The sequence below is a fragment of the Pleurodeles waltl genome, chromosome 2_2, assembly GCF_031143425.1.
Source record: "Pleurodeles waltl isolate 20211129_DDA chromosome 2_2, aPleWal1.hap1.20221129, whole genome shotgun sequence".
Taxonomy (NCBI): domain Eukaryota; kingdom Metazoa; phylum Chordata; class Amphibia; order Caudata; family Salamandridae; genus Pleurodeles; species Pleurodeles waltl.
Window position 1 is genome coordinate 322,804,285 of NC_090439.1, and position 27,359 is coordinate 322,831,643.

The window sequence follows — 27,359 nt, forward strand, 5'->3', positions numbered from 1 at the left end:
GGGTGAACAGTAAACTCGGGTCCTTAGATCCCGATGACGCTTCTGAATTCGGAGTTTCATTATTCTGTACCGGAGCCAGAGGGGCAGAACTGGTACTTGGACCTTGTCCATTCTCTGCATAAGGTGGTGGACGGTCGTTCAGCAATTGCATAATTAACTCCTCATCCTCTAACTCCTCTTCTCTCCTCAACTTTTCCTCGTCCTCTCTATCTTTGGAACACCTCCTGTTTGTCTTACAGGTAGCTTTCTTGCCTGTCGTCTCTTCTTCCTTAGTGATTGCGGGAAACAGTTTTATTCCCTGCAATACATCTGACCTCCACACCTTCTGTGCATTATCCCACCTAGCGTCCGCTAGTGTCTTTTCTACCTTCCTTATCCTGGTCTCGAACTTATTTTGCTGTTGCTGTCTAGCCATTAGTTCCCAAATCGCTAGAGCCTCAAACTGTGCTGGCCTTGGAGGTACCTTCATGTCGTACATCGCGAATCTCAAATTCTCTAGGATCCTTATATTGAATGTCCCATGGATCGGGAACGCTACGCTCCCATGTTTCTCTGTCAGCTTGTGCCATTGCTTTAGCCAAAGGCACGGAGCTACCCCTTTTTCCTCCATTACAATGTAAGCTGGTGTACCTTCGGGTGGCGTTTCCTCTCCTACGCTCGCTTTAATGTAAGACTCCCCCTTCATCGCACTCTTTAATGCTTTAAAAAATTTCATTTTCTCGTCTTTTATTTCACAAAGTTTGTAATCAATAGGTGACTTTAATTCCCGGAATACTCTTCGCTTGCCTTTCCCCCTTCCAATCGAGCCTCACGGACTGCGTCCAATCCGTGCGCGACCCTTCTCTGCAACCAACCTATCCCAGCGCGGCTCCTAGTGACGTCACACTCACACACACTGCGGCTGACAAAGCCTCGCGGTTTGTCCTCCTTCACTCAGCTCCTCTCGTAACAACTTCTGGCATGTATCGCGAGCTACCAAAAATTATAATAAAACAGATCTGTCGGTTTACTACAGGAAAGGTAACACAATCGCTTCAGGACCTTAGGGATTTTTCACTAGCCTCGGCAGTTATTCCATCTTTCTCGGTCCCCACGTTCGCAAGCAAGACTGACCCGCAGACTGCTCTCAACTTGTCAATGATCTATTCTAGTGCACTTAGAATTTTGTCAGAGCCCGAAGTCGAAGTTTTCTTTCACTCCCTTAACACACGTACCGACTCGTTGACCACGCCCGATCAACCTACTAAACCGACCAGACCACAACATAAAACAAGTGTCTCATACACTTTTCAACATACTCCGGAGTCTCTTGACCTCGCAGGGCCCGTCTCAACAACAACAACCACGTGGACCTTTTTCTGCACAAAGCGCCACACGCACATGAAGTTCGACGACTTCCCTACTCTCACACTCGGAGTCGCACCTCCGCTATTTCTATGAAGTTCGACGACTTCCCTACTCCTACACTCGGAGTCGCACCTCGGCTATTCTCTAAAAAAAAAAAAAATCCTCGCAACCTTTTCAAACAATCTGCGGCAATAAGCTGTGCAAGCGCAAAACCCTAACTTCACTCATACCGTCACTAGTACCGCCAACGCCGATCTCACACCTCCATTCCCTCCATTCGCAAGCTCCGAGATCCCGGGAAAGTCGCGGTGGACCTAGCCCATCATCATTCTCTCAATCTGTTTTACCCAAGAAAATCTAATTCAACACCATATACCTCTCGAGCGGGGTCTCAAAAGTCTAAACCATTAATTCAACACCATGTATGTCTCGAGTGGGGTCCCAAACGTCTAAACCATTAATTCAACACCATGTATGTCTCGAGTGGGGTCCCAAAAGTCTAAACCGTCCTCTGCTACCATCTACTGATAGAGCGTTCCGTACCAATAATTTACCTGTATTTGGACGCTCTTTAGGCCGATGAATCTTTTGGCTAAGTGGGACTCTCTTCACCCGAGATCAGTCAATTCAATCAGATCAATAATCAATAACGAACATAAGCGATACCCTGATCAACATAACACTTAACAATTAATCCAGAATACATTTCGGCGAACCATGACCTTTCGGTCATGAATAACCACACCAGTTTATTCAAAGTTAATGAATTTATTTCCCTATATTAACAAAGCTAGCACAATATAGATGTGTCTCAACACCAAATGATAAACATAAATGAACATTAATAGCTGTCCATAACGACGAAACAGATGCAATCTATGCAGCATTTGAATAACAAGGCATTCGATAATAGCAATGCAAATCACTAAAACTATAATCTGTAATGAGCTAATTGCATACATTTAGTCAGCATAACAAGGTCTCAAATTGCATCGTGCAACAAAAGGAATCCTCATCTAACCTCAAATTAGCATCGGCATGTGGGACTTCATGCAAAAACAATTTAGCAACATTAATTTGGAAAACTCCTAGCTAGGGATCTTATCAAAAATCAGCAGTTGGTCACCTAAAAGAAACACAATGCAATTGTACAATTTCCTTTCATATTTACCAATTACAATCGGCATTCAAGGAAGTCTTCGTCTCACAGGTACCGTTTCTCGATCAGCATGGGACGGGGCAAAGGGGCAGGGGTGAACGGGGCAATTGCCTCACGGCGGCAAGATAAAACTACTACTTCATGCAAAGGGATCAAAGTTAAAGTCTCCAGGGCAAGAATCATTTAAGTCTCTTTCTCTCGATTAGAGAAAGCATCAAAGTCTCTTTCAAAATGGCGTCGCAGCAAGGTGGGCCATAATAGCTGCAATGTCCTGCAAAATGGCGGGTAATGGCTGGTAACAGCAATAATGGCTGCTTTCTTCTCGTGCACCTGGTTTAAATAGACAACAGTTCAAATCCAGTAGGGTCTTCCATTGGAGGGTTCATAGGTTGGCTTCAAATTGTCCAATCAAAAACAACAGTTCTCAAGCTTTTACTTAAGCATACATTATCCTTGGAGACGGGTACGCAAGTTGCAACATTTTATACCAATTAACTCACTTTCAGAGCTTCCATTGTCCGCACCTGCAGATTGACCTTGGAGCAAAGAGAAAAATGCCAGGCTGGCATGAAACCTTAAGATAAGCATGTGAACGATCTCAGTGGAAAAGTACAGCTTCAAGCAAAAATACACGTTTATTAGCACATTGGAAAAATACGAGCATCTAAACCGTGAGACCAGGCAACTAGGCCAAAGCCTCCACTAAAGTAATGCTAAGCTAAAGCATTTCAAACAAGCAAATCATAGCACACGTTTACGATTATGTCGGATTCCTGCAGTTCTAATACATTACGTTATATAAAGCACGCCTTTAAATGTTGGCGAACTACTCTTAGGGCACATTTTGTCCCCGTACAATCTTTATTAGTTCGGTTAAAGCCACACATGATTATTGCAGTACTACGTTTAAGCGCTAATAAATGTAAAACCTTCATTTCTGCGTCATCAGTTCCCTTAGGACAGGATGTTGACAGACTTGGTGTTGGGGGAGGGAGTTTTTCAAAAACTGCCAGCCAAACAGTGCAGAATCTCTACTATTCAGCCAGTGACCGGGTAAATAGTGATGTTTTTCTGCTGTTTGCATGGCTGCTGGCCAAACAGTACAGAATCTCTACAGTTTAACCAGATTCCAGGTAAATAATTATGTTTCTTCACCATTTTCATGGCTGCCAGTCGAACTGCACAGAATATCTACTATTCGGCCAGCAACCGGGTAAATCTTAAGGTTTTCCTGCTTCTTGCACAAATGCCGGCTGAGCAGTGAAGAATGTCGACTATTTCTCTTGCTGTAAACAACTGCCACAGCAAATACATCATGTTTAAAAAGATCATCACTACTTAGTTTAAACAACAAACACGCTGTCAGGAAAATCAGAACGCCTCCAATTCCTGGGGCCCTTCATATTCAATATATATTCATTGAGAGGCATAGCTATCACTATGGCAGCAGGTACAGTGACACTGTTCCGTGGTGTTGCAAAGGGCCACTGCATGGGATTTTTAAGGGCCCACTGCACTCCAGTAATGGTTTCCTTTTACTACTAAGTTTAGTTTAACTTGGGGGCCATTTTCCTTGTTTACATGTGGGCCCTTGTTATGTTTGCCATGGTCGAAAAGTGCCACTGGCAAACCCCACACCTGAGCAATATGGCGATGTGAGTGATGTGACCACTATTCATAAGAAACACAAAGAGACATCTGTGTCCTAGAATGATAAATAGGCACCCACTCCCATACAGAAAAAAAATGATTTATTTGCCTTAGGGAAGGGCCTCATTTTAAGTAAGTTATTAGTGAGCAGGACAGACCTCTATAAAAGGGAGACATGTCAACAAATCTGCAGCTGTGCTCTTATTCATGACTTCTTAAATTAGTCACTATGTTGACTTAACCTATCATAGAGATGCTACAAAGATCTAGTTATGGGAAATTATAAAAGCACTACTTCAATGAAGATATGACTTTTTCCCACAGTGCTATAAATTCTGTCCGTGGCATCGTAAATCATGCACTAAATCTAGGTGCAGCCTTTGCAAAGTGATACCTCGCATTCTCATTTAAGTGTCGTGCATAGTTCCCGAGAACAATGGTTTCCTGATAACCCATGATGAAAAGCATTTATGTAGCGCACCTTTTAGTCCCGAGCTGTTCGGGAAAAGCATGAACTGCTACAATGCAATACTGAAACAACGAACTTGAGATAGGCTCTAGGCCTCTCATTCCTTGTATATAATAACACCATCCCGCATCGTTGCATAAGTGTTTCATGAATGAGGCCAGAACCCCAATATCTAATAACTAATATCAGAAACCATGGTGGGATATTTATGTTACATAACCATGCCCAGCCCTCGTTTGGAGAAGTTCAGGTGTGGGAAAAAATGCCTTATATGTGGGGAAGTAGTTTTTCTTACATTTAACCCCTTCGCTGCCAGGCCTTTTCCCCTCCTGTGCCGAGCCTTTTTTTGGCTATTTGGGGCAGTTCGCGCTTAGGCCCTCATAACTTTTTGTTCACATAAGCTACCCACGCCAAATTTGCGTCCTTTTTTCCAACATCATAGGGATTCTAGAGGTACCCAGACTTGGTGGGTTCCCCTGAAGGAGACCAAGAAATTTTTCAAAAAAATGAGAAAAAAGGGCTGAAGAAGAATGCTTGTAGTTTTCCCCCTGAAAATGGTATCAACAAAGGGTTTGCGGTGGTAAGATCACTGTCTTCCCTGATTTCAGGAACAGGCAGACTTGAATTAGAAAACCCAATTTTTCAACACAATTTTGACATTTTACTGGGACATATCCCATTTTTACTATTTTTTTGCTTTCAGCCTCCTTCCAGTTAGTGACCGAAATGGGTGAGAAACCAATGTTGGATCCCAGACAGCTAAAGATTTCTGAAAAGTAGACAAAATTCTGAATTCAGCAAGGGGTCATTTGTGTAGATCCTACAAGTGTTTCCTACAGAAAATAACAGCTGAAATAAATAAACATTGAAATTGAGGTGAAAAAACTACCATTTTTCTCCATGTTTTACTCTGTAACTTTTTCCTGCGTTGTTAGATATTTGAAAGCAATATACCGTTACGTCATCTGGACCCTTCTGGTTGCGGAGATATATAGGGCTTGTAGGTTCATCAAGAACCCTAGGTACCCAGAGCCAATAGATGAGCTGCACCTTGCAATGGGTTTTCATTCTAGACCGGGTATACAGCAATTCATTTGCTGAAATATAAAAAGTGAGAAATAGGTATCAAGAAAACCTTTGTATTTCCAAAATGGCCACAAGATAAGGTGTTGAGAAGTAGTGGTTATTTGCACATCTCTGAATTTCGGGGTGCCCATACTAGCATGTGAATTACAGGGCATTTCTCAAATAGACGTCTTTTTTACACACTGTCTTACATTTGGAAGGAGAAAATGTGGAGAAAGACAAGGAGCAATAACACTTGTTTTGCTATTCTGTGTTCCCTCATGTCTCCCGATAAAAATGGTACCTCACTTGCGTGGATAGGCCTAGTGCCCGCGACAGGAACTGCCCCAAAACACAACATGGACACATCACATTTTCACAAAGAAAACAGAGGTGTTTTTTGCAAAGTGCCTAGCTGTGGATTTTGGCCTGTAGCTCAGCCGGCACCTAGGGAAACTTAGCAAACCTGCACAGTTTTGAAAACTAGACACAAAGGGGAATCCAAGATGGGGTGACTTTTGGGGCTCTGACCAGGTTCTGTTACCCAGAATCCTTTGCAAACCTCAAAATTTGGCCAAAAAAACACTTTTTCCTCTCATTTCGGTGACTGAAAGTTCTGAAATCTGAGAGGAGCCACAAATGTCCTTCCACCTAACGTTCACCCAAGTCTCCTGATAAAAATGGTACCTCACTTGTGTGGGTAGGCCTAGCGCCCGCGAAAGGAAATGGCCCAAAACACAATGTGGACACATCTCATTTTTCCACAGAAAACAGAGGTGTTTTTCACAAAGTGCCTACCTATGGATTTTGGCCTGTATCTCAGCCGGCACCTGGGGAAACCTAGCAAACCAGCGCACTTTTGAAAACTAGACACATAGGGGAATCCAAGATGGGGTGACTTGTGGGGCTCTGATCAGGTTCTGTTACCCAGAATCCTTTGCAAACTTAAACTTTTGGCCCAAAAACGCTTTTTCCTCTCATTTCAGTGACAGAAAGTTCTGGAATCAGAGAAGAGCCACAAACTTCCTCCCACCCAGCGTTCCCACAAGCCTCCTGATAAAACTGGTACCCACTATCTGGACACATCAAAATTATCAAAAACAAAACTACCTGTTTTTGCGGGGGCACCTGCATTTTTGGTCCTGGGCTCAGCAGCCATCTAGGGAAACCTACCAAACCAAGACCTTTCTGAAAACTAGACACCCGAGGGAGTCCAGGGAGGTATGACTTGCGTGGATCCCCCAATGTTTTCTTACCCAGAATCCCCAGCAAACCTCAAATTTAGCTAAAAAACCACATTTTTCCAACATTTCTGTGTGGGATTACCGCACTGGGAGAAATTTCATACCACTCAACGTTCCCCTCAGTCTCCTGGTAAAAAATTATACCTCATTTGTGTAGGTGGGCCAAGTGCTTGTGAAAGGGAAGAGCCAAAAACATGTCAATATTGAGGGGGAACCAAAGGGGGTCCAAAAGGGCAGTTTATAAAAAAACATTTTTAGGCTGACAAGTGCAGCAGAATTTTTATTGGTATAGATGAGACAATGCTGGGTGATAGGAATTTTGTGGATTCCTGCAGATTCCGGAATGTTCCATCACAAAAACGTGGGAAAAATGTGTGATTTCCAGCCAAGTTGGAGGTTTGCAGGGCATTGTAGGTAAGATAAGGGTGCAGGTGCATGTGAAACACACCACCCTAGAATCACCCACATGTTTATTTTTCAGATGTGTCTAGGTCTTGTGGATTTTTCTACATGGCAGCGTCCCAAAGTCCATAAAGTGCAGCCCTCACCATTCCAAGTGCGACGATTTTGAGAGTTAGCCAAGCTCTCATGGCCCAAATGTAAAACTAAAACCCAAAATAATCAAATGTCTTCTTGCTTTCTGTAGGATAAGATGTTTTAGAGTGCAGGGGAGAGCTGAAAGACTGTTACCCCCTTCCGTTGAGGGGGGGCGTAACCAGGCCCATACTGGTTGGTAGCCACCACCCCAATATATATATATATTTTTTATTTCCCTGGCATCTGGTAGACTAGGGGGGCAGATATGGCCAGCAGTAATGTGCCCCCATGGGGAGCGACCCTTACCCAAGGGGCTGCCCCCTAAAGAAAACACACACATACACACACACCAATCCCTGGTTCCGAAGTGGTTTCTGCCCCCATGAGGGCAGATTGGCCTAACAAAAATCGGCCGATCTGCCCCCAAGGGGGGCAGAAAAGGTCTAAATACAATTTGCCCCCCAGGGGAGCAACCCTTGACTAAGGGGTTGCTCCCCACCTCTAAAAAAAACAACAAGAAAATGGCCTAAAATATATTTGCCCTCCGCCCGGGAGCGACCCTTGCCTAAGGGTTCACTCCCCTTGCGTGACATTGGCGCAAAAAAAAAGATCCCCGTGCCTAGTGGTTTGACCTAACAAAAATCAGCTGATCTGCCCCCAAGGGGAGGCAGAAATGGCCTAAATATAATTTGCCCCCTAGGGAGCGACCCTTGCCTAAGGGGTCGCTCCCCAAAAAAAAAAAAAAAAAAGAAACAGGGGAAAAAAAACGATCCCTGGCGCCTAGTGGATTCTGCCCCCCACCCCCCCGGGGGCAGATCGGCATAATAAAGATAGGCTGATCTAACCCCAAGGGGGGCAGAAATGGCCTAAAATAACTTTGCCCCCCCCCCCCAGGGAAACGACCCTTGCCTAAGGGGTCGCTCCCCTTGCGTGAAATTGACGCAAAAAAATAAAGATCCCTTGTGTCTAGTGGTTTCTGCCCCCCTTGGGGTTAGATGGCCTAAAAACAATTAGTCCCTCCAGGGGAGCGACCCTTGCCTAAGGGGTCGCTACCCATCTGTAAAACAACAACAACAACAAAAAATCCCCGGTGTCTAGTGGTTTCTGCCCCCTTGGGGCTTGGGGGCAGATCAGCCTAATTAAAATAGGCTGATCTACCCCCCAGGGGGGTAGAAATGGCCTAAAATAAATTTTCCCCCCAGGGGAGCGACCCTTGCCTAAGGGGTCGCTCCCCTTGCGTGAAATTCACGTAAAAAAAAAAACTCCCTGGTGTCTAGTGGTTTCTGTCCCCCCTGGGGGCAGATTGGCCTAAAAAAATAGGCCAATCTACCCCCAAGGGGGGCAAAAATGGCCTAAATATAATTTTCCCCCTAGAGGAGCGACCCTTGCCTAAGGGGTCGCTCCCCACCTCGAAAAAAAAAAAGAAAAAAAGAAAGATCCCTGGCGGCTAGAGGTTTCTGCCCCTCCTGGGGGCAGAAAAGGCCTTCAAAAAAAGTGCCCCCCTGGGGAGCGACCCTTGCCCAAGGGGTCGCTCCCCTAATGCCAATTTCAACAAAAAAATAGATCCCTGGTGTCTAGTGGGCATTTTAGCAGTCGGATCGCTTCGCAATCTGGCTGCTAAAATGCTCAGAGAGACTTCAAAGGGAAGGAAATTTATTTCCTTCCCTTTGAAGCCTCTCAGGCCTCCTCCACGTGATCAGAAGAGAAATGCTGAGCATTTCTCTTCCGATCGCGCTGGAAGCTGAGCTTGGGAGGAGGCCTCTGTGATGGTCAGCGCGCTGACGTCACAGGGGCGCTGTCGGGGGCTGTCGAGAACTGTCGGGGGTGGAAGGGGAAGGTCTTCTCCTTCCATCCCTGCCTAATGGTTACGTCCTGGGCACACGAGCACTGTGCCGCAGCACGTAACCATTACGTCCGCAGCACAGAACAGGTTAACACACTTCTTTCAGGTGGAGAAAAGTTGTAGTACTGTACTAAATAATCCAGTAACATCAGTCCACGTGGGATAGCAAGGGTGGTGGTGGTGTGTGTGCATGTATAGCCCACGCCCTGAGGACCAGTTCGGTCATGAGGACTCGGTGTGTATGTGCAATTTTTTCTGAGTATTTCAAAATCCCAGATGAAATTCGACAGACACCTTACCATACCCAACTGAAAGCTCCTGTACCGAACTATTTATTAAATAATACATTTACTAGGGGGTGTAACACCCCAAACACCCCCCAAAGCTACGTCCCTGCGTTGAATTACGAAACATTTCTCTGAGTGTTACTGACATAAAGTGGTCAAAATGTATGGATATTACATGCAAAAACAGTACAATTACACTATAACTTAGTCTGAAACACTGAAACAAAAACTCATGAGCAAGAATGCGACAATCGCACCATCATTTCTCCTATAAATGTACACAGTATGCTACGTCGCTGCTCTGTACTGGTAATGCTAAATTGGGGTACATGTCAATATTTACAGCAATTAATCCTTTTCAATTAAACGATCTTATGGATGATGTCCACATTATGCAATACACATATTTGTTGACCCAAGATCTTAGTAATGGTATACTGTTGATATGTCCTCTAAACTCAAATATAGCAATGTTTACTGAAGAGGATGCAGCACTACAATAGATTATATCTTCATTACAAGAAATCAGACTAATAACATATTAGCAGAGGTAAATCAAGAGAACATACTTAGTGATTATAATGAACTTACCCTCTCCCTTGCCATTCCTAAAGGAAAGCCTTAGGAAGTAATTGGGGATCTCACTAAAATTTCTACAAAAGATAATGGGCGAAGGTTAGTGTGGAAATTTACCAAAATGGGCAACATACTACATAGGTTAACAGTAGGTAATCTGAACCTTCTCAAATAGCTGTCTTTCATTTGACATCTCTCCTCTCAATATTGAGTCTTTGTTAAAAATGGGTATCAATACGAGGGCCTCAATTCTGAACCTAATTAGGAAACTAAGAGATAGTGATGTAGCTGGTTTGATGGGGTCTGCAGAAGCGCGAATATCAGGCTACAAAATACACTGAAATGCACGGAAATCTTCTCCAATGAATAGAGAGAAATAACGATGTACAGAATAGAATTCAAATTGGCACTGAAAAAAAGGAAGACTGATTTGCAGTTACAAACATGAGAGAAGCTGATATGTTCCTGTAAGCTAAAATATATGCAGGCATTTTGGCAAATAGTGCACTCAAGTACATTTTCCAATACACCAAATAAGGTCCTAAGCTTGAATATTGGACCAGACAGATGGATAGCTAAATTTAAAAGGATGTGCTGTCCACCAGTCAGTATTAACAACTCCACTGGCTCAGAGTTGCTTTCCTTTGCAGTAAGCATAGCATTTTCTTTGGATGAAGTGATGAATGTAATAAATAAAAGTCTATCTAAAACGACGCCGGGGCATGATAAAGGTCCCTACAGACCTAAAGAAAGACAATATTGACATCTGGGAACCCTTACTCACAAATAGTATAAACTCTGCCTGCAAAACCATCCTGCCTCAGTCTTGGCATTTGGCAATTATTGCTCCAGGCATCAAAAAGCAGAGCTGCCAGAAGACTAGATGTTGTCATTCAATTATAGGACTCTATGGTAAAAATCATTGGTAGAGTCATTATTGATACGTTATTGCTCTGGCCCTTGGAATTTAACATCTTATCTAAGGTACAGCACAGATTTAGGGCAGGTTTGAGGACGCTTGAACACTGTCTCAATCTGCAACTGTTTATAAGTTGCAAAACATAGCCAATTACATGTAGGTTTTATGGACCTCTCCCATGCCTTAAACAGTGTCAACAGATCAAAGTTATGAGAACTTTTGCTGTTTATGGTGCTAGATGGGGGGCTGGTGGATTATTTACGTGTCCTCCACTTTGATCTTTCGAACAGACTCATCATACTTCTTGATACCTTTGTAGACATTAGGGAGAAAATTAATTTGGAATCCAGTCTTTGCAAGATCTTTATTATAGCCCTTGGACCTAATAACCTGTAGACTCACTGTTTACCTATTAAGGGCAAATCATTAGAAAGGATAACTCAGTTTCCCTGTATGGGGGTAACTTTTGACCGCTCTAGTTCATGGTCTCCTTGTCTTTCTATCAGCAAACTGTGATTCACACAAGCCTTGGGATCAATATTCAGTCTGGCTGCCAATATAGGAAGAAAGCCTACTGCTTCTTTATTGGAAACCTACAAAAGGAGCTGCATTTTGGGGATATAGGTATGTTAGAAGTTTACAGGCAGAGGAAAAGAGGAAATTTAGGCACATCTTGGTTATTGCTATGTATGGCCTACACTATGCCATCCATCAAGAGTTGGGCTTGGATTATGTGGAGGATCATATCAAACTAGTGTCACTGCTACTGTGGTCTTTGATATTGTGTAATGATTACACCTCCCAAAAAAATGTAATCAAAGACTGTTTATCCTGTGATTTGGGAAATAAGATCACCTTGCTCCAATATATCAGGGTCGCCACTTCGAATCTAGGAAGACCATGGTGGTCATTCCAACATTGGCGGTAAAAGGTGCATACCTCTGTCAGAAGACCGCCAACATACCGCCGTGGCCGCGGTAAACCACCACAGTCATTCTGACCCACAACACGGAAACCGCCAAAATACAGACACCCACAAAAGTCCGCCACACCAAAGGCCAGCGAGAAACTGGCGATAACCAAACCGACACCGTCACGCCAACAGAAATACGCCCACACTATCACGACCCATGATTCCACGTGGCGGTCTCTCCAACGCGGTATTCCATTGGTGGTACACACCACCGCGCTCAAAATACACACACACTTACAAAACACAGCCACATTGGACAATTCCAAATACACACACCTGATACACATACGCACACCACTCCCGCATACCCAATAAAATATAAAACACACACCCACATCACCCACAAACCCCCACTCCAAAAAAATCAGGACCACGCACAGAGAAATAGAGAACCGAGCACCCAGACGCGCATATTACCATCACCCAGCACTATTACCACGCACTTCACACAACACACAACACACCAATACACATCACCACACTTAGCACCACACAATCCACCCCACACATCTCCTACACCACCCCATGGCACCGCAAAGACACCCCAGGTTTTCTGAGGAGGAACTCAGGGTCATGGTGGAGGAAATCATCCGGGGAGAGCCACAGCTATTCGGAACACAGGTGCAGCAGACGTCCATTGCCAGGAAGATGGAGCTATGGAGCAGAATAGTCGACAGGGTCAACGCTGTGGGACAGCACCCAAGAAATCGGGATGACATCAGGAAGCGGTGGAACGACCTACGGGGGAAGGTGCGTTCAGTGCAGAGGTCTGGCAGCGGACCCCCACCTCCTCCCCCAGAATTTACAACATGGGAGGAGCAGGTCTTGGCGATCGTGCATCCTGAGGGCCTCGGCGGAGTATCTGGAGGAATGGACTCTGGTAAGTCTCATCTTCACTACTTCATCCCCCCACCCCACCAGCATGCCAACTCATACCCCCACCCTCACCCTCACCCCCATCACTCCTACTCCTTGCAAATGTCTTACCATCACAACCCACCCATCCCAACACCAAGCCCTGCATGCGACCACAAAGCATGGACACCCATCACCAAAGCATGCCCACTGCGCATACCCATCCCCCCCAAACCACCGTCACAAAAGCCCCCACACAGGAATGCAAGCACTGGGGTACACGGGCACCCACCCATTGCACACCATGCCACACACAGATGCAATAATCATGGTTTAATACCCCTGCAGGACCCCAACGCAACGTCACCGCGCAGGAGGGTCCACAAATGTCCACTCCACCCCCAGAAGAGGCCCACAGTGATGACAGCAGCTCTGTAGACCTGGATCTAGATGACCAGCCCGGCCCATCGGGGACCTCGGGACAGTCGGTTCCCCTCAGACAGCCACAGCAGACCTTCCCCCCTCTGGGAACACCAGCACAGCACCCACCCAGCGGGCCCATACCTCTGTCCCCAGGACACGTCAATCAGCGGTGTGTCCACCACTACAGGGCACCCAGGTTAACCCACCACCCCAACAACAACAGGGACCTGGGGGCAGTGGTAGTGGGCACACGGTCCAGGGGACAGAGGCCCAGGGAAACAGGGGAACTGGGAGGGCTGCTGTGCAACAGGGGGGGGACAGGTCCAGGGAACCCACTCTCCATGAGGCCCTCTCCAACATCATGGGAGCGTACCATCATTCCCAGGAGACGATGGCGACGTTACTGGCCAGGTTTCAGGAGACCCAGCGCCTGCAGGAGGACCAGTATTTGGGGTTCAGGGAGGAACTATGAACCATCAGTTCCACCCTGGGCACCATCGTAGGGGTTCTGAATCTGGTAGTCACCACATTGCAGTACACTGTGGCACCACAAAGTGCCCCTGACACTAGCATGGACCAACAACTGCCTACCACCTCCGCCGGCGCTAGTGGACAGGAGGCCCCGCCATAGGACCAACATGCCACCAGCACCCCACCCCCTGCAGAAGGAGAACCAACCCGCAAGCGGTCCCTGAGATCCAGGAACAAGACAGAGTAAGATGCCAAGACCCCCGCCAGGAAGGATACCACCCTGATTGTCATCCCACTGTCCCACATTGTCACCCTGTCCATCCTTAAACTGCCCCAGCTCCACTTTCCACAGGCATTTGGACAATGCACCTGTGATACTAATATTCTGGACTCTGCCATGGACATTCCTCCACCATCACCCCTCACCAATTTGCAACCACCCTCCAATATAGAGCACTTAAATGAACACAATTATTGCACAAAACAATCAGGAGTCTGGCTGTGATTTTGAACAAATGTATTAGACATTACCGTGCCAAAATGCTTATTTACATTGTGATGCCAACATACCAATGTCACACAGCTGTAGTCCATGGGGAAACAAAGCAGATGTCACACAGTGGGGCCCACATCTCTGAAATCGGAAGGGAAAGTCACATCTCAGTTACCATACAATGGGTGAAAACAACAGTCAGTAGAGAGGTAGTAGTGTTTAAGTACATGTAGTATGCCGGTGTGTATTCTTACCTGTGTGTCATTGGAAATATTGCTGTATTACTGTGTTCCTGTTGTCTATGTCGTCTTCTTTGGCTTCCTCGTCTTCACTCTCCACAGGCTCCACAGCTGCTACAACACCACCATCTGGACCATCCCCCTGCAGGAGGCCGAAGGTCCGCTCGATCACCCTCCTAGTTCACCCATGGGCCTCATTGTAGCGTTCCTCTGCCCTTGTCCTGGGATTCCTCACTGGGGTCAGTAGCCATGACAGGTTGGAGTAACCAGAGTCACCAATTAGCCAAATACAGTGCCTCTGGAGTTGCCCCATCACATAAGGGATGCTGCTATTCCGTATGATGTACGCATCATGCACTGAGCCAGGGAACTTGGCATTAACATGGGAGATGTACTGGTCTGCCAAACATACCATCTGGACATTCATGGAATGATAACTCTTCCGGTTTCTGTACACCTGTTCACTCCTGTGGGTGGGACCAAAGCCACATGGGTCCCATCAATGGCACTTATGATGTTGGGGATATGTCCAAGGGCATAGAAATCACCCTTCACTGTAGGCAAATCCCCCACCTCAGGGAAAACGATGTAGCTTGGCATGTGTTTCAGCAGGGCAGACAACACTCTGGACAACACCTTGGAAAACATAGGCTGGGACATCTCTGATGATATGGCCACTGTTGTTTGAAATGACCCACTTGCTAGGAAATGGGCACTGACAGCACCTGCACTTGAGGGGGGATTCCTGTGGGTTGGCGGATAGCTGACATCAGCTCTGGCTCCAACTGGGCACACAGTTCCTGAATAGTGGCACGGTCAAGCCTGTATGTCAGTATGACATGTCTCTCCTCCATTGTCGACAGGTCCACCAGCGGTCTGTACACCGGAGGATACCTCCATCTTCTCCCATGTCCCAGCGGACGGTGCCTATGAAGGACAACAGCGAGCACAGAGTCAATCAACCCACAGGTACGTAACCACAGCTTGCACAGAACACGATCCTTAATCCATAGAATGGCTTGTATGAGTGTTGATGCAATGCCTAGGTATGTGTGACGCAGTAAAAAGTAAGCCATGTGGGCCCATGAAATGGCGACTGCCTGACCTGTAAAGTGCGACAATGGGATGTGAGGTAACTGCGCTGGCGTTGTACACCGTGGCGGTAGGCGGTCGAAGACCGCAGCGCAATGCAGCATTGGTTAACATTGAACCCTATGGGTCTCAGATGCCAATGACGATGTGCGCCGGCGGTCGCGGTACGCACCGCTGCGGACGTGACCGCCATTTTCTATCTGCTTAATCACTCGATACCTGATCTTCGACAGGAGAGGACCTACACTGCAAGTGCTGCTGTGACCTCGGTCTGGAAGAGACAATGGCTCATGCGACTGGGGAAATGGCCCCTGCCTTCACTGCGGAGGCGTTGGATAAACTTGTGGATGGGGTCCTCCCCCAGTACGCGCTACTCTACGGTCCTCCAGACAAACAGGTAAATACACTGGGAGCATGCTGTACGGGCTATGCCTGTGTTGAGTGGGGTGGATGAAAGATGGGGGGGAGGGGAGCGATTGAGGCATGCATCAAACGACGGTGGGAGCATGTGCCAAATGGCAAGGGTAGGGATGGGGGGCCACTCACATTGAGGGTGCAGAAGGTAATGACTATTCTTCTCCCCGTGTACATTTCATATAGGTCAGCGCCCACCAGAAGATCGATATTTGGCATGCCATCGCCAAGGACGTCCGGACCCTGGGGGTCCACCACAGACGGGGCACCCACTGCCGGAAGAGATGGGAGGACATCCGCCGCTGGAGCAGGAAGACTGTGGAGGCTCAGCTGGGGATGGCCTCCCAACGTGGGAGGGGTGCCAGTCGGACTTTGACCCCCCTGATGTCCCGGATCCTGGCGGTGGCCTACCCTGATTTGGATGGGCGAGTGAGGGCATCACAGCAGACACAAGGGGGTGAGTACACTCTCATTCTGCTGACTTTGCGCGCAGTGGAGGTGTCTGGGTGGGGGAGGAGGGCTGTGGGTATCCCTAGGCCAGGGCGATTTCTGTAGGCTAGGCCCCTCCGTAACGCATGGCCCTGTGCCCCCAACCCCCACCTCTGTAGGGTGCCAAGTACAGCTATTCATGGCCCTGTGTCATCTATGTGTGCAGATATCGTCCATAGGCTTGTAGGCCATGTCCCAGGGATAGAGTAGTCGACCCCAAGTGTGCGGCGTAGTGCAGGGGGCTTCTGTGTCTGTCCTGTCCCCCAACGGTGTCGCCAATGCATGCACTCAACATGTCTATATTCTGTCCCCCCCCCCTTTTTTGTGGTCTTCCTGTTCATGTGTGCATTAGCATCATCAGGCAGAGGAGAAGTGGCATCGGAGCACGAGGGAGCTGCATCCCACATGGCCATGGCGGGCCACACAACGGACTCCGAATTCACCAGTGGGACGGAGGGCGAGGGGAGCTCCACAGCGGGGACTCGGGCAGACATCAGTGACACCAACTCGTCCTCTGAATGGAGCTCCCTTGTGGTGGCGGCAACATCTGTGCCCCCCGCAACAACAGGTACAGCCGCCACCCACTGCACCAGCACCGCCCTCCCAGCAGCCCCTCAGCGTTTGGCCCGTGCCCGCTCACCCAGGAAGGTGGGCATCTCCTTCGCCCCAGGAACCTCAGGCCCTGCCCCAGTCACCCCTGCTGCCCTCAGTGAGGAGGTCATTGACCTCCTGAGGATGCTCACTGTTGGGCAGTCTACCATTTTGAATGCCATCCATGGTGTAGAAAGGGAGTAATGCATACCTGGAGGGCATTCTATCTGGTCAGGCGGCCCTTCAGCGATCGTTCCAGACTCTGGCCTCAGCACTGATGGCAGCCATTGTCCCTGTCTCTAGCCTCCCCCCTCCAACTTCCTCCACCCATACCCTATCACCTGTACCTCTGCCTATCCCAGACACACCATCAGACCAGCCTGCACACACCTCAACACCCAAGGGAAGCTCAGCCAGACATAAGCACCACACATCCCACAGGCAGTCACACAAGCAACATCCACATACAGACATACCAACACCCACTGCCTCCACTGTGTCCCCCTCCTCCACATCTCCCTCCTCCCTCTCTGTCAACTCTCCGTTCACACCTGCATGCACAACATCTTCAGCCACTACGTCCCTCAGCAGCACACACACCAGAACACCCCGCACACGTGCAGTCACCACCCCCACTGCCATTTACACGTCCCCTGTGTCCTCTCCCAGTGTGTCTGTGCCCCCCCCTTCCAAGATACACAAACGCAGGCAGCCACCCACCCAACAGCCATCCACCTCACGACAGCCTCCAGCCCAAGCACCTGCACCCAAAGCCACCAGACTTACAACTACTACAACCACAACCACTTCCTCCACTCCCATACCCACTACACCTCCCCGTCCCACTGCTCCCAAAAAGTTTTTTCTGTCAAAACTCAACCTCTTTCCACCAACTCCCCCACCCCGTCCATGTCATAGGACTACAGTCAGCACCTCAGCCACGACAAAATCGGCCCCTGACATCACAGTCTGACATGACAGTGGAGTGCCCCACCCACCAGGGCAGCCAGTTTGGTGCGAAGCCAAGGCACGGGCAGCCCACCCCCAGAGAAACATCCCAAGATAGGCAGTGGCCGGCGGGAGAGGGTGAAAACATCAGGGACTAAAACCCCTACCAGGGCTCCGGCAGGGAGTGTGGAGACAGCTGGCACACCGCCCAAGGGGGAAGGGCCACAGGCGATCAGGGAAGGCTGGAAAGGGCAGCACGCCCGACAACACCGCCATCAGCCCAGCTGGTCAGGAGGGCCCCGCCAGCCCCATTCCAGGTGGGCAGGAGGCCACCAACAGCCCTGGCACAGCTGCCCAGGAGGGCCCCGCCAGCCACAGGACAGATGGGCAGGAGGGCCCTACCAGCCACAGGACAGGTGGCAAATGAGCACCCCGCCATGGCCGGGACCGCTGAACTGGGCACCGCCGTCTCAAGCACCGCTGAACTGGGCACCGCCGTCTCAAGCACCGTTGAACTGGGCCCTTGATCTCCAGCACCGCTGAACTGGGCACCGCCGTCTCAAGCACCGCTGAACTGGGCCCTTCATCTCAAGCACCACTGCACTGGGCCCTTCATCTCAAGCACCACTGAACTGGGCACCGCCGTCTCAAGCACCGCTGCACTGGGCCCTTCATCTCAAGCACTGCTGAACTGGGCACCGCCGTCTCAAGCACCGCTGAACTGGGCACCGCCGTCTCAAGCACCGCTGAACTGGGCCCTCCATCTCAAGCACCGCTGCACTGGGCCCTTCATCTCAAGCACCGCTGAACTGGCCACCGCCGTCTCAAGCACCGCTGCACTGGGCCCTGCATCTCAAGCACCGCTGAACTGGGCACTGCCGTCTCAAGCACCGCTGAAATGGGCCCTTCATCTCAAGCACCGCTGCACTGAGCCCTTCATCTCAAGCACCGCTGAACTGGGCACCGCCGTCTCAAGCACCGCTGCACTGGGCCCTTCATGTCAAGCACCGCTGAACTGGGCACCGCCGTCTCAAGCACCGCTGAACTGGGCACCACCGTCTCAAGCACCGCTGAACTGGGCCCTTCATCTCAAGCACTGCTGCACTAGGCCCTTCATCTCAAGCACCGCTGCACTGGGCCCTTCATCTCAAGCACCGCTGAACTGGGCCCTTCATCTCAAGCACCGCTGCACTGGGCCCTTCATCTCAAGGACCGCTGAACTGGGCACTCCATCTCAAGCACCGCTGAACTGGGCACCGCCGTCTCAAGCACAGCTGAACTGGCCACTCCATCGCAGGCACCGCTGGCCCATGAGCGGCAGGGGCTGGGCCGCATCTTTGTCGGGCAGAGCTGCACAAGGCACTCTGGGCACCAGGCCCCCTCCAGAACCATTGGGGACATGCATCCACTACCTCTGTCCTTAGCAGGATGTAGCACTCTGGGCACCAGGCCCCCTCCAGAACCAGTGGAGACTGTTATCCACTTGTGAGACTGTGGCTTTGCACTCCCCAGGATTGAGCAGTGGGCAGCCCACCCACTGTATAGACTTGTGAGACTGTGGCTTTGCACTCCCCAGGATTGAACAGTGGACATGGAGGCCCCTCGTGGATCTGGCGTCGTGCACTCATCTGGCTGAGGTGCCCCCCCTTCCCTTCCCCCTGAGGTGCCTGTAGTTTTGCTATCTGATGCCCCTGCAGTGTTCTCTCCGTTAGAGTCAGGTATCCTGTGTGGGCTTTGCCCATGTGATTTGGGCCCAGTGGTCCACGGACAATGCCTGCTACAATGCTCGGACTTGTACATTTCTGTATATACGAGTTTTTGATGTGTATATATTTTTTTTTGCAGTATTGCAATATATTTCAATGTTTAAAATCATTTATTTTTGTCTTTGCATTCTTCCGGGGGGTTTGGGGGGTGTAACTGTGATGTATTGTTATGCATTGATGTGTGTGTTGTAGTTGGTGACGATGGGGGTGGGTGTGTCGCGTATGTGTGTCCCCGTAATTTTTTGCCTCCCCCCTCCCCTGTGTCGTAGGTGCAGTACTCACCGTTGTCTTCTGCGCCGGCGTTCGTGCTCCTGGTAGAGGAGCAGGAAGACTATCACTGGGAGTATGTGGAGTTTGGGTTCCATGCTGTCCTGATTCCTCGTGGGGTGTATGGAGGTGAGCGTTTTCCCTTCGAAATGGCTGTTTCGGCCGTGTTTTTATCAGCGGGGCTACCGCCCCGGAAAAGGTGGCGGATTGGTAGGTTGTGATAGTGTGGGGGCGGTACATTGACTCCCGCCTGTCTGTTGGCGGTGACCGCCGTGATGTTTGTTTGTACCGCCGTGGCGGTCGGTGTGTTAAAGTGGCGGTCTCTGTTGGCGGTTACCGCCTCGGTCGGAATTCCATTTTTTTTACCGCCAGCCTGTTGGCGGTTTTGCCGCCGCTTTAACACCGACCGCCAGGGTTGGAATGACCACCCATATGTTTTACATATGCTATCAGAGATAAGAAAAATTAATAAAGTTTAGCACATAAAAATCTCTCCGGATCCTAGGGATTATGAAAGAGATATCATATAGTTATTGAAACCTTCCACACAAGAAATCTCCTGAACCAAACTTCTGCAGGCCTGGAGCATTCTCTGGATCTGGTACAACATTCTTTGGAGCAAATGCTTTTGACCAGGTTCAGATTGAGCTCCTTTAGGTGGCCACTCTGTTTTCCTTATGGTCAATATGATGCAGTAGAAATATGTAGATGGCCTTGTGATGAATCATCAGCAGAGACCCTTCAAATTTTTTATGTTTTCTGTAAATGTTGTCAGCCCTTGTTATGCAATTGTTTCTCCCAATCCTTAGAAGATTCCAGTTTAAGAAATGGAGATCTGTGTTTTTTTTTTTTTTGCAAATGCTCTGAGGTCTTTTTGAGAGTAAGCTTTTTCATAAAATGTTCTATCCGACATCATAGTACCTTTATCTTCTGAGCTTTGAGGGTTGACATTACTTTACAAGAGTCTGTGTTTTGATTCTAAGAATGCACTCTGTATAGAGCCTGCCATAACACTGTTTTGATGCTTTTATTCTATAAAGTGAAGCTATTTTTGTAAAATCCTATTATTGAAACATGTATGAATTTGTTTTGCATAGACTGATTGTCCTTTGATGTTGAATTACTGTGCTTTATGGTTATTTTAAATTATCTAATAAAGAGTTTTCCTCACCATCATCAGTGGCATTCTCTTACACGATCTTGGTGATGTTTTTCCCATTATCATAGGAAGTACATTGGCTTGTCACAGGTTAATACATTTTTCCTATCGTTGATCCACCAGCACTCAGATAAAATACATAACCAGCTCCATGCCATCATCTGACAGAGTAAAAGCATACTGCCCTTGCCTCTACAATTCTCATAATCAGCTGGTACAATATCTGTCCTCTACTCATTTTCTCAGGCTCTGTCTTGGTTTTCGGTATATGCGTTCTGCCTCCTAGTAATTTTATGTCTGTTGCTTTTTTACACACCAATTCTCTGCGCTCATACGCAGCACGATTTCTGTTTCCAGTCCACTTGTCCAAGAATTGTCCCTTTCTGCTGTGACGTATTTCTCCTCATATCAGTCTGACTTTAACATTTTCAGGCCTTGGCATTCGTTTCGCAACAATTATATGTTTTACTTTTTGTATAGCTCTGGTAAGAACGTCCTCCATGACCAGTCTTCAATACAATCCAAGTAGACTTCACAAGATATCAATGCTTCGCATTATACCAAAGCTCTGGAACAAGGAAGCATGGCGGGTAAGAGAGAGTGGCAGGGAAAGAGATGAATGCTGCCAATGCACTAGAATTAGTAACAATGATAGAGCAGATGGTAGTTGACAAGTAGGAGCAGGGAAATAAAAGGGACATGCATTGTTCTATGAATTGGGAGAGAGGCTATGTAGTAGTGTGGTGTCTGGAAGCAGGGGGTATATCTAGGGACAGAAGAATTGTAGTTTGTACAGCAGTCTGAGGAATTCAGAATGGGTGGGAAGTTTCCAGGTTCAAGTTCTAGTTCTACATTTCCCATTATAATTACACACCGTGAGTCAGCTATTGGCTTTGCAAAGACTTGTTAGTCAGATCTGATAAATAAGTAATCTCAACAATTTTGTGTCAATAAATAGAATTCATATTTTTCAAATCTAAATATATGAGACTGTAAATACAACATTAGGAAGGTCCGTGGAAGGGGTATCAGTCTTCACAGTGCTTCAGTCACTACTGTTCTGTTCACATCACTTCCTCTGCAGTCTCTCACTCTGTCATTTATCTTTACTATTTTACTCCGCATATCTTTCTAACATCCTTCATTTGCATAAGTCACCTCGGGGAATATGTGACAGAACAAATAGGTCCTAAACAACCATAGCCTTAACCACTACTGCTAAACAACTAAAAAGTCTCTACAACTAAGTACTGAACAACTACTGTCTAAACAACAATTGTGCCTGAATAACAATTGCCTGAACAACTAAAATATATATATATATATATATATATATATATATATATATATATATATATATATATATATATATATATATATATATATATATATATATATATATATATATATATATATATTATAAACAACTAATAAACCATAAAAAACTAAAAGAAAACCTTACCTTAAAATTAGTTGTTCAGGCAATTGTTATTCAGGCACAATTGTTGTTTAGACAGTAGTTGTTCAGTACTTAGTTGTAGAGACTTTTTAGTTGTTTAGCAGTAGTGGTTCAGGCAAGTAGTGGTTTAGACCTAGTTGTTCAGGATGTTTCCCCACCTAGGGCCAGATTTATCAGGGTTTTGCATCGCACTTGTGCCTGCGTGGCCATGCATGACTTGATAAATCTAGATTAATGCAAGGCAGCGCAAATTGCTGCCTTGCATTACTCTATACCACGGGGCATTCCATGGGTGGAGCGTGGGTATTCCCATATATCCACCTATAGAGTTTGGTGCATTCCCAGATTTACCATTACTGGTAGACCTGGGAATTCATCAAAATTCTACGCCTTACAGTTGAGGCGTAACAAGGAGAAATATCAGTCTTCACAGTGCTTCAGTCACTACTGTTCTGTTCACATCACTTCCTCTGCAGTCTCTCACTCTGTCATTTATCTTTACTATTTTACTCCGCATATCTTTCTAACATCCTTCATTTGCATAAGTCACCTCGGGGAATATGTGACAGAACAAATAGGTCCTAAACAACCATAGCCTTAACCACTACTGCTAAACAACTAAAAAGTCTCTACAACTAAGTACTGAACAACTACTGTCTAAACAACAATTGTGCCTGAATAACAATTGCCTGAACAACTAAAATATATATATATATATATATATATATATATATATATATATATATATATATATATATATATATACACATATATATATATTATAAACAACTAATAAACCATAAAAAACAAAAAGAAAACCTTACCTTAAAATTAGTTGTTCAGGCAATTGTTATTCAGGCACAATTGTTGTTTAGACAGTAGTTGTTCAGTACTTAGTTGTAGAGACTTTTTAGTTGTTTAGCAGTAGTGGTTCAGGCAAGTAGTGGTTTAGACCTAGTTGTTCAGGATGTTTCCCCACCTAGGGCCAGATTTATCAGGGTTTTGAATCGCACTTGTGCCTGCGTGGCCATGCATGACTTGATAAATCTAGATTAATGCAAGGCAGCGCAAATTGCTGCCTTGCATTACTCTATACCACGGGGCATTCCATGGGTGGAGCGTGGGTATTCCCATATATCCACCTATAGAGTTTGGTGCATTCCCAGATTTACCATTACTGGTAGACCTGGGAATTCATCAAAATTCTACGCCTTACAGTTGAGGCGTAACAAGGAGAAATATCAGTCTTCACAGTGCTTCAGTCACTACTGTTCTGTTCACATCACTTCTCTCTGCAGTCTCTCACTCTGTCATTTATCTTTACTATTTTACTCTGCATATCTTTCTAACATCCTTCATTTGCATAAGTCACCTCGGGGAATATGTGACAGAACAAATAGGTCCTAAACAACCATAGCCTTAACCACTACTGCTAAACAACTAAAAAGTCTCTACAACTAAGTACTGAACAGCTACTGTCTAAACAACAATTGTGCCTGAATAACAATTGCCTGAACAACTAAAATATATATATATATATATATATATATATATATATATATATATATACACACATATATATATATTATAAACAACTAATAAACCATAAAAAACAAAAAGAAAACCTTACCTTAAAATTAGTTGTTCAGGCAATTGTTATTCAGGCACAATTGTTGTTTAGACAGTAGTTGTTCAGTACTTAGTCGTAGAGACTTTTTAGTTGTTTAGCAGTAGTGGTTCAGGCAAGTAGTGGTTTAGACCTAGTTGTTCAGGATGTTTCCCCACCTAGGGCCAGATTTATCAAGGTTTTGCATCGCACTTGTGCCTGCGTGGCCATGCATGACTTGATAAATCTAGATTAATGCAAGGCAGCGCAAATTGCTGCCTTGCATTACTCTATACCACGGGGCATTCCATGGGTGGAGCGTGGGTATTCCCATATATCCACCTATAGAGTTTGGTGCATTCCCAGATTTACCATTACTGGTAGACCTGGGAATTCATCAAAATTCTACGCCTTACAGTTGAGGCGTAACAAGGAGAAATATCAGTCTTCACAGTGCTTCAGTCACTACTGTTCTGTTCACATCACTTCCTCTGCAGTCTCTCACTCTGTCATTTATCTTTAATATTTTACTCCGCATATCTTTCTAACATCCTTCATTTGCATAAGTCACCTCGGGGAATATGTGACAGAACAAATAGGTCCTAAACAACCATAGCCTTAACCACTACTGCTAAACAACTAAAAAGTCTCTACAACTAAGTACTGAACAACTACTGTCTAAACAACAATTGTGCCTGAATAACAATTGCCTGAACAACTAAAATATATATATATATATATATATATATATATATATATATATATATATATATATATATACACACATATATATATATTATAAACAACTAATAAACCATAAAAAACAAAAAGAAAACCTTACCTTAAAATTAGTTGTTCAGGCAATTGTTATTCAGGCACAATTGTTGTTTAGACAGTAGTTGTTCAGTACTTAGTTGTAGAGACTTTTTAGTTGTTTAGCAGTAGTGGTTCAGGCAAGTAGTGGTTTAGACCTAGTTGTTCAGGATGTTTCCCCACCTAGGGCCAGATTTATCAGGGTTTTGCATCGCACTTGTGCCTGCGTGGCCATGCATGACTTGATAAATCTAGATTAATGCAAGGCAGCGCAAATTGCTGCCTTGCATTACTCTATACCACGGGGCATTCCATGGGTGGAGCGTGGGTATTCCCATATATCCACCTATAGAGTTTGGTGCATTCCCAGATTTACCATTACTGGTAGACCTGGGAATTCATCAAAATTCTACGCCTTACAGTTGAGGCGTAACAAGGAGAAATATCAGTCTTCACAGTGCTTCAGTCACTACTGTTCTGTTCACATCACTTCTCTCTGCAGTCTCTCACTCTGTCATTTATCTTTACTATTTTACTCTGCATATCTTTCTAACATCCTTCATTTGCATAAGTCACCTCGGGGAATATGTGACAGAACAAATAGGTCCTAAACAACCATAGCCTTAACCACTACTGCTAAACAACTAAAAAGTCTCTACAACTAAGTACTGAACAACTACTGTCTAAACAACAATTGTGCCTGAATAACAATTGCCTGAACAACTAAAATATATATATATATATATATATATATATATATATACACACATATATATATATATTATAAACAACTAATAAACCATAAAAAACAAAAAGAAAACCTTACCTTAAAATTAGTTGTTCAGGCAATTGTTATTCAGGCACGATTGTTGTTTAGACAGTAGTTGTTCAGTACTTAGTTGTAGAGACTTTTTAGTTGTTTAGCAGTAGTGGTTCAGGCAAGTAGTGGTTTAGACCTAGTTGTTCAGGATGTTTCCCCACCTAGGGCCAGATTTATCAGGGTTTTGCATCTCACTTGTGCCTGCGTGGCCATGCATGACTTGATAAATCTAGATTAATGCAAGGCAGCGCAAATTGCTGCCTTGCATTACTCTATACCACGGGGGCATTCCATGGGTGGAGCGTGGGTATTCCCATATATCCACCTATAGAGTTTGGTGCATTCCCAGATTTACCATTACTGGTAGACCTGGGAATGCATCAAAATTCTACGCATTACAGTTGAGGCGTAACAAGGAGAAATATCTTTATTTCTCTGTGTGTTTACCTCTTTCTTCATGTGCTGCGTTCTGCAACACGCATATAAAAAGGAGGCAGTCACTCGGTTTTTATGAAGGAAGTTGTCCCTCCCTCCAATCCAGCCTACAATGCAGACACCCTTGTACCATGATACAAGGGTGCCTGCATTGGCGCTAGGCAGCCAAAAGTACGCAAGTGCTAGAAAAGGACAGGAAAGTGCTGCATTATGTTAGATATGACGCATTCATGTCCTTTCCCTTTCACACAGTGCAGTGCAGCAAGGTGGCTCATTGCATTGAGCTGTGTGAAGAAATGATAAATATGGGCCATAACCTTCAAGTATCAGTAGTGCAGAAAAGTCACCTCCAGTGGAGGGTGATAAATAATATCCTTCACAAGAACCTCATTTATCTCTGGTGATAGGGATCTTAAAGTAGGTGGAGTGCTTTGGATTTTTTTGGAAATGCCAGCAGATTGGGAACGTCCGTTAAATATTTCAGAAGGGGTTCCCAAGGTGTTGAGAAGTCGGTAGTGCTGTCTGTCATATTGCAGGCCAGTTCCTCCATTGCCAGGAGGTGCCACAAGTGGGAGTGCTAGTGAGTAATATCTGGAGCCTCCTTGTTTTTCCAGTGGGCCGAAAGGGATATTTCTGCAGTTCCCAAATAGTTCCAGGTAATCAGCTTGTCACCTCTTGATTGGTATTGTGAATCAATCAGTTTAATCCCAACTAGTATATAGGAAAACTATTTGGTGAGGGGGTATTCCAAAATAGTGCAAATCAAGCTAGCACCTTCCTCCAATGAGGCTGTATCTTGGGGCATGACCACCATTTATGAGAGAGATCTCCCACCATATTGCACTCCCTTCAGCACAGCGGACTGGCTGAGGGGTAGCATTTATGTAGTCTAGCAGGATGCACATACCAGTCATAGAGCAATTTCTAGAGAATATCTTTCCTTAGGACAC